This window comes from Pinus tabuliformis, chromosome J (genome assembly GCF_031772625.1).
Source record: "Pinus tabuliformis cultivar Carrire ecotype Pingquan chromosome J, CPIR1, whole genome shotgun sequence".
Lineage (NCBI taxonomy): Eukaryota > Viridiplantae > Streptophyta > Pinopsida > Pinales > Pinaceae > Pinus > Pinus tabuliformis.
The window spans coordinates 23,858,029-23,865,870 of NC_142295.1; the positions used below are offsets into that span (position 1 = coordinate 23,858,029).

Genomic DNA, 7,842 nt, shown 5'->3' on the forward strand with positions numbered 1-7,842 from the left:
TGATAATTTAGTGATTTTTTTTATATGAAAAAAAATAGTTAATTTGTCAATATCCAAAAACCAAAATGAAATTAACCCTTCTAATTGAAATGTAAGCTTCCCTTTCAAATCTAATCCCTGCTTCTAACCACGAATTTGACTTATTATAAAACTTGAAAAAAAAGAATATTGGTCCACTTATCCAGTGCAGATGACCCACCTGCTGGGGCACACTCTGCTTACATGTCCTGATGCAGACCTCCAGAGTCAAGGTTGATACAGACCTCCAGAGTCAAGGTTGATACAGACCTCCAGAGTCATTAATAACTGGTGATTTAAATTATGGAATCCAGTTTCGTTTTCTGAGAAAGGTGGCTCATGGGGAAGTTCTTACTTTACTACGTATAGATTCAGTTTAATATTATTAAAACATCTTAGAGAAGGAACACTGTGATTAATAGTGTTTATATATTGTCTAACATTGTACATATATTTCATATATTTATGTGTGCACAAATTATGTTGGGTGCTTTCACAAGAAGTCGTCTTGTTGCTGTCCTTTGAAGGTTGATACTAAAGATGGAGTTCGTCTTTGTCGCGTCCCTCAGAACCCATTTTCATGTATTGAAGTAATATACAGAGAGTTCTATACACTCTGTGTATATTCACAGGTATCCATATTGGCCTTGTATATTGGGTTTTGTCTTTTGGTTAATTGAGAGTCTACAAAGTTTCTTATCGGTGTTCCACCAACAGTCAGAATTGATACGCTTATATACACATTGTGTATACGTTCATAGGACCCCATCTTGTTCTTGTATACTTGGCAATTGGATTTTAGTCTTTCAAGCTGTCAGATCTACCTTCCACTTATGTAATTTGAATTATATAAGAGTTATCTGGATGACATGAGATATGTTCAAATTCTGTATATGTGCTCAGATTGTTTCTGTTTCATATCAACAGTCTCTGATCTGAATAATTCATATATAATCCATGTTTGCCTTCACAAGGACTCCTCTTGCTTTTGAAAGGTGCGAATTTGCTCCGACTGTATCTAGCATCAGTCCTGAATCTGTTTTTCCTTGATTGAATCTGGGAAACATGACAAGGAGAAGGGGATGGGAAGTCTGCAGGGGTCAATTTCTACCAGAGGAGTCCTTCAGGAGCTGGGGAAGTTATTTAAATGCTCTGCGGCAGACAGGGAATAGACTTTGGGACAGATTGTTTGACAGGTCTTCGGTTGAGGTGGAAATGACCGAGGTTCGGGCTCGGAGTGGGCATGTCATGAAGAAAAATCTAAATTGGTGGGATTTGATTTGGTTCGGAATTGGAGCTGTTATTGGTGCTGGGATTTTTGTCCTAACGGGACAGGAAGCCCAAGCAGACTCTGGGCCTGCAATCCTATTATCATATGTCATCTCGGGAATCTCTGCTCTGCTTTCTGTGTTTTGCTACACCGAATTTGCTGTGGAAATCCCCATCGCAGGTCAGAAGCTTTTACTCTGCTCTGCTCTCTGTGTTTTGCTACACCGAATTTGCTCTGCTTTTCTAAATTGATACTATTAATATAGACTTTAGTCAAATACTCAATAATATTAACCACAACAAATTCAACTAACTCTAATTATATACTGTGTTACATTTAAATACACAATTGTTTATTTATGTAGCTCAAATCCATTTTTACTGGAAGAAATGTTCCTGTTCTGTTGTTTATTTTCAGAATAATCACATCTAACAGTGGAGTTTTGTTCTTGTGGTTTAAGTTACCCGTAAACAGTGAGTACATCAAATATCTTAATCCAACTTCTCCTAAATATCTTTGATGTTTTCTTAATAGTACATAAACAAAAGTACGCAGCCTTTTTCTTCTCAAATTACTATCCTAGTGGTTCTCTGAGTTAAAACCGACACCAGTGTTCATCTCATTTTCAAGTATATCGAATTGAACTTACCCCCTCCCAGAGTACTTGTGAGTGTTGTGTTCTGTTACTGGTGTTTTCTTTCATGGGAGACACAAATGCTATTTTATGTTTTTACTCAAGTCAACCAGCCTAGTACCTCTCAAGATGAGCATACTTGCTGTGTAGTTTCTTCTTGAGGTATCTTGAACCAACCCTGCAAAATACCTATAGGTGTTGTATTAGATTGATTAGCATTTCACATGTTCACGATATTATATATTTTTTCTGTAAACACATCATCTATTTATATCTTGATCTGGTTTAATCCATTCACACAGGCTTTTGTCTTACCATCAATATTTTATGTTGATTTAATAGAATTAATGGGCTGGTTTGTAAGGGGCAGGATTTCATTCCTACCCTGAAAGACACAAATGCTATTTTATGTTTTTTCTCAAGTCAACCACCCTAGTACCTCTCATGATGAGCATACTTGCTGTGGAGTTTACCTCTCAAGATGAGCATACTTGCTGTGGAGTTTCCTCTTGAGGTATCTTGAACCAACTCTGCAAAATACCTATAGGTGTTATATTAGATTGATTAGCATTTCACATGTTCAGGATATTATATATCTTTTCAGTAAACACATCGTCTGTTTATATCTTGATCTGGTTTAATCCATTCACACAGTCTTTTGTCTTAGCATCAATATTTTATGTTGATTCAATAGAATTAACCGGCTGGTTTGTAAAGGGCAGGATTTCATTCCTACTCTGAAAGACACAAATGTTATTTTATGTTTTTTCTCAAGTCAACCACCCTAGTACCTCTCAAGATGAGCATACTTGCTGTGGAGTTTCTTCTTAAGGTATCTTGAATCAACTCCGCAAAATACCTATAGGTGTTGTATTAGATTGATTAGCATTTAACATGTTCAGGATATTATATATTTTTTCAGTAAACACATCGTCTCTCTATATCTTGATCTGGTTTAATCCATTCACACAGTCTTTTGTCTTAGCATCAATATTTTATGTTGATTCAATAGAATTAACGGACTGGTTTGTAAGGGGCAGGATTTCATTCTTACCCATTGTTTCTGGGTCTTGGACTATACCTATTTCATTATCCCAGGATTGTAAGGGGCAGGATTTCATTCTTACCCATTGTTTCTGGGTCTTGGACTATACCTATTTCATTATCCCAGGAAATGACAAAACCTTGTAAGGAAAATGCAGTTTTAGAGCATACTCCTAACCCAATTACAATTTTACATATATAATTCTATGAATTATATTTTTATCGATGTAATATAAATTCACTTTAATATATATTGGTTTCTTGACTTATGATGTATATTGGTTTCTTGGCATTGTTAAGAAGGGGATTTTTACTTTTATTTTTTATAATACTCTGTTTCAGCCATCTTTGTAGTTATCACTATTGTTGTAGAGGTTTAGAAGTATGATCCAGGAATATCTAATATTTCCTCTCTAGTATTTACTTATGTTGATTTTGCAGGTGGTTCGTTTGCCTATCTCAGAGTGGAATTGGGAGACGTTGTGGCACTCATCGGAGCGGGCAACATCCTATTAGAATATGTCGTTAGTGGAGCAGCAGTTGCAAGGGCATGGACATCCTACTTCGCCACACTCTGTAATCGCCAATCTAATGCTTTTCGCATTCTTACAAAATTGCCTAATAATTTCAATGATTTGGACCCCATAGCAGTTGCCATCCTCTTCATAACAGGCATGGTTGCCATAAAGAGCACCAAAATTACATCAAGAATAAACTCCATAGCCGCTGTATTTCATCTCGCGATCATTGTGTTCATCATCATTGCCGGGCTAACGCATGCAGATACATCAAACTACTCAGACTTTATGCCTTACGGAGTGAGGGGCGTTTTCAATTCAGCTGCAGTTCTCTTTTTCGCATATGTTGGCTTCGATGCAGTTTCAACAATGGCAGAAGAGACTAAAAATCCAGCAAAGGACATTCCTATTGGACTAGTTGGATCCATGGTGGTCATCATAACGGTCTACTGTCTCATGGCGCTAACATTATGCCTGATGCAAAACTACAAAACCATTGATCCTAATGCTGCATACAGTGTAGCTTTCTCAAAGGTGGGAATGAATTGGGCTAAATACATAGTAGCCTTAGGAGCCCTCGAGGGTATGACCACTGTCCTAATGGTGAGTGTCGTAGGCCAAGCCCGGTATCTGACCCACATTGCAAGGACACATATGTTCCCACCATGGTTTGCAATGGTGAATGAAAAAACAGGAACTCCAATCAATGCAACTGTCACAATGGTCATTGCCACAGCAGTTATAGCATTTTTCACAGGCCTAGATGTCCTCACCAACCTGGTATCCATCAGCACCTTGTTTATATTCAGCCTAGTAGCCGTAGCACTACTTGTGAGGAGATATTATGTTTCGGGCGAAACCAGCATTGAAAATCAGAGAAAACTTATCATATTTCTGGCTATAATCATTGGATCCTCAGTTGCCACTGCTGTATACTGGGCTACCAGTGATGGGTGGATTGGTTATGTGATAACAGTGCCTATACTGTTTCTAGGTACATTAGGTTTAAGGCTGTTTGTTCCAATGGCTAGAACGCCAAAGCTGTGGGGGGTGCCATTCATGCCTTGGATACCAGCTCTATCCATTGCCATCAACATTTTTCTTTTGGGTTCCTTAGATAAGGATTCCTTCATCAGGTTTGCTGGTTGGACTGCCATAGTACTCTTGTATTACATCTTTTTTGGGCTGCATGCATCATATGACACCGCCAAAGCTGCTGAGAGGGAGAGGGAGAGGGAGGAGGAGGGGGAGGTTGATAATGGGGAGGGGAAGGTTGATAATGGGGGGTGAGTCTCTCCATGGAAGCGGGCAATGGAGCTCTGCAGTATCTTGTCAATAGATATCTTTAGAGGCTTAGGCTTAAATTCTATTATATTATTAGAAATTTGTATAGTTCTTAAATTGCTCCTGCTTTAGTGAAGTTTAGAAGTAATGACCTCGCGGGATAGATATCTAATAAGTCTCAGGTCAATGCACTACACCATAGCAATGTTTACGCATGAAGTTTGGAATTGAGGATTATGTAAGTGTTGTAAGTATTGGGGAAAAATGTGTGGTTGCATCATCCTTAACATTAATGTTTGGGGTTTTTGTTTGTTATTAATTAATAACAATATTAAAGAATTTCATGCTTAGTTTTAGATGATAGAGTTAATTTTTTGAGCTTATTAAATGTACTATATATCAAATAGTTTTTATTTATGGTTAAAAAATAATTAATTGTTTTTTAAAATTTAGAGTTATTAATTTATTATTTTAATTGTGTTTTGTTTACAAGATTTAAAAATTTCAAAATGATATTGTTTATATTTACAAAAGTTAATATTTTTTATTATGAGCTTAATCTTAAACCAGTTTAGATCCATTTTAACTTTATATCTAATAAGCGCTAAAAGGGAGCAAATTTCTCAAGGTGTAAACCTCTTTTTTGAGTGCCAAAACTTGAGAAAAGATGTGCACCTCAAAAGATTTGATTTGTCTCCACGCTTGATAGATTCGAAATTAAGATGGATTTTGGTTGATATATATATACTTTAGTGATCATTCATGACCCAAAGACAAATTAAAAAGGAGCCTTCGTGTCTTTAAATAGGCTATATTCCATAAGAATACCAGTGGCAAAACCAAGAGCCCAAAAACTGCCAATGGAAAAATGACTATTTTACCTCAATTTTTTTTTTAAGTAATTTAACTCACTCAAAATGTTTATATAATAGGAGAGGACATTACAACATCTCTTTCGTATTAGGCTAGAGAGCACTTCTTGGCACGACTAACCTAAATCTATCTGAACTTTGAATCTACCAAGCGCCAAGAGGGATCAAATTCTTTTCACTCTAAAAAAAGTTTGCACCTCAATAGATTTGATATGTCTCGACACTTGATAGATTTGGAGTTAAGATGGATCTAGGCTATATATGTATATGTATATGTATATGTATATGTATATATATATATATATACTATTGGTAAAACCATGGGTTGTCAAAACTTAGAGCCCAAAAACCATAAATGGTAAATTGACTATTTTACCTCAATTTAATTTTAATTATTAATTTTTTTTTTTATGTAATTTGACTAAGTCAAAATGTTAACAAGAAGAATGGGATAGGACATTACAACATGTCAGAGTGTCTCTTAATATGCTACATTACATAAGAATACTATTGGCAAAACCATGTGTTTTCAAAACCTATAACTACCCCTCCCACATTTATCCACTTTCACTGGCCTGTCGGGGTAAACATGAGTTGAGGGATACTATGACTTGGCCGACCTCCCAAGTCTCATTAAGGAAGTGGGGTCGACTAGTGATGATAAACTGACATTTCACAACATCCTACATGAGCTACAGGACACTCAGAGGCTGAGAAACAATCCCAGGGGGTCAAACCCTGAGCTAGACCCCTCCTTCTCTACCCTGGGCCCTCAATCGCACCCACAACAAGGTTTACATGTGTGTGGGAGCCTCAAATTGCATGAACAAGCTTACATACATGTGGTTGCAACCCAATTTTTCCAGTTAGAAGCATGTGGTCCTGAGATCTAAGCCTAGATTCCAAGTCAACCTCCAGACCACTTCCTAGAACTTCCTGTAACTTCTCGGAATCAATGATGACATAACAACAATGCTAGACATACAAATTTGAAGGAAAAACTTGACCTAGATTGCCTAGAACATGACAAATGTTTCATCAAACATATTTAGAACATGTAATCTACAAGTCATGAGTGCATATCTGAACATAGGGGTCTGATACTTATCTGAGAATCATTAAGAAGGTTTAATTCCCTTTCATAATAGCTACAATAGCATTTGTTAGCTCATGCATTCTATTGTCACTTACCGCAAAATGTGTTTTCAGTTATCCAAAGAGTAAACAAGCAGAGAAGTTTGCAGTCATATTCCAAGCCATAGAAGGACTCAAAGCCTACATCAAACCCTCTTCATTGGAAAGTGCTTTGAACAAACTTTCCAACGATATGTGGAAATCCAAAAATGGGCTCCTGGATACAAATATATGGTCTGTTGAAGTTCAAGGATTGAAGCCTTAGGAAGGGTATCAGAGGTCTGATATATCAGAGATCGCATATCAAAGGTCCAGCAACATCAAAGATCAGGGATCGCACATCAGAGCACTAGGCATATCGGCAATCACAACATCAAAGCATTAAGCATATCAGCGATCACAATATCAGAGCATCAGGCATATCAACGCATCGCATATCGGAGCATCGACACATCATGCATATCGACAATCATAGAATCGAAACTTCTTCAAGTGACAAACTTTAAAAAGTTGCGATATGGGTGAAGCGTCGATAGTGTTATAAACTATCGGGAATGCCAATAAAGGATTAACAAAGGATTTCATTGCAAAACCAAAGATGGGCGGGCTCTTTTCTCTCTCACCTAGCAGGACATGTGGCAGCATAAGATTGGCTCCAATAATGACACGTGGTGGCATATGATTGGTTCTGATAAGCTACAACGGCATCTGATGTCAGCATGACCTGGTAGTACAAAAGGACACTTAGCAGTCAATTTTGGTGTTTTGAGGGGGCCTAAGGGGACAAATCTATATCACAACTCCAAAGTTATTTCCTCGATTGGAAACCTCCAATGAGAGTGGCTCTGATATAACGCATAGTCAAGAGGAACTTAAAGAACCTCAGGTGCTAAGCACTTAACAAAGGAAGAATGGCCCCTGGCAGGAGTCTCAATACTCTAGCACCTCAAGGCTAAGCGGCAGGTCACTACCTTTAGTCCTACGGTGAGAAATGTGAGAAGGGCTAAGCAGAAGGGGCTTGTCATATCATAGGTCAGCAATTAGAAGATTAGAATACTGTACCACTGA

General features: G+C 37.5%; 1 pseudogene across 1 annotated transcript; it reads left to right on the top strand.

Moving 5' to 3' along the window:
* The first annotated feature begins 530 nt into the window (after positions 1-530).
* On the top strand, positions 531-4,774 carry LOC149225233 (cationic amino acid transporter 1 pseudogene; annotated as a pseudogene). Its single transcript, XR_016248257.1, has 2 exons — positions 531-1,468; positions 3,408-4,774. The product of XR_016248257.1 is annotated as a cationic amino acid transporter 1 pseudogene (transcript).
* The last annotated feature ends 3,068 nt before the right edge of the window (positions 4,775-7,842 follow it).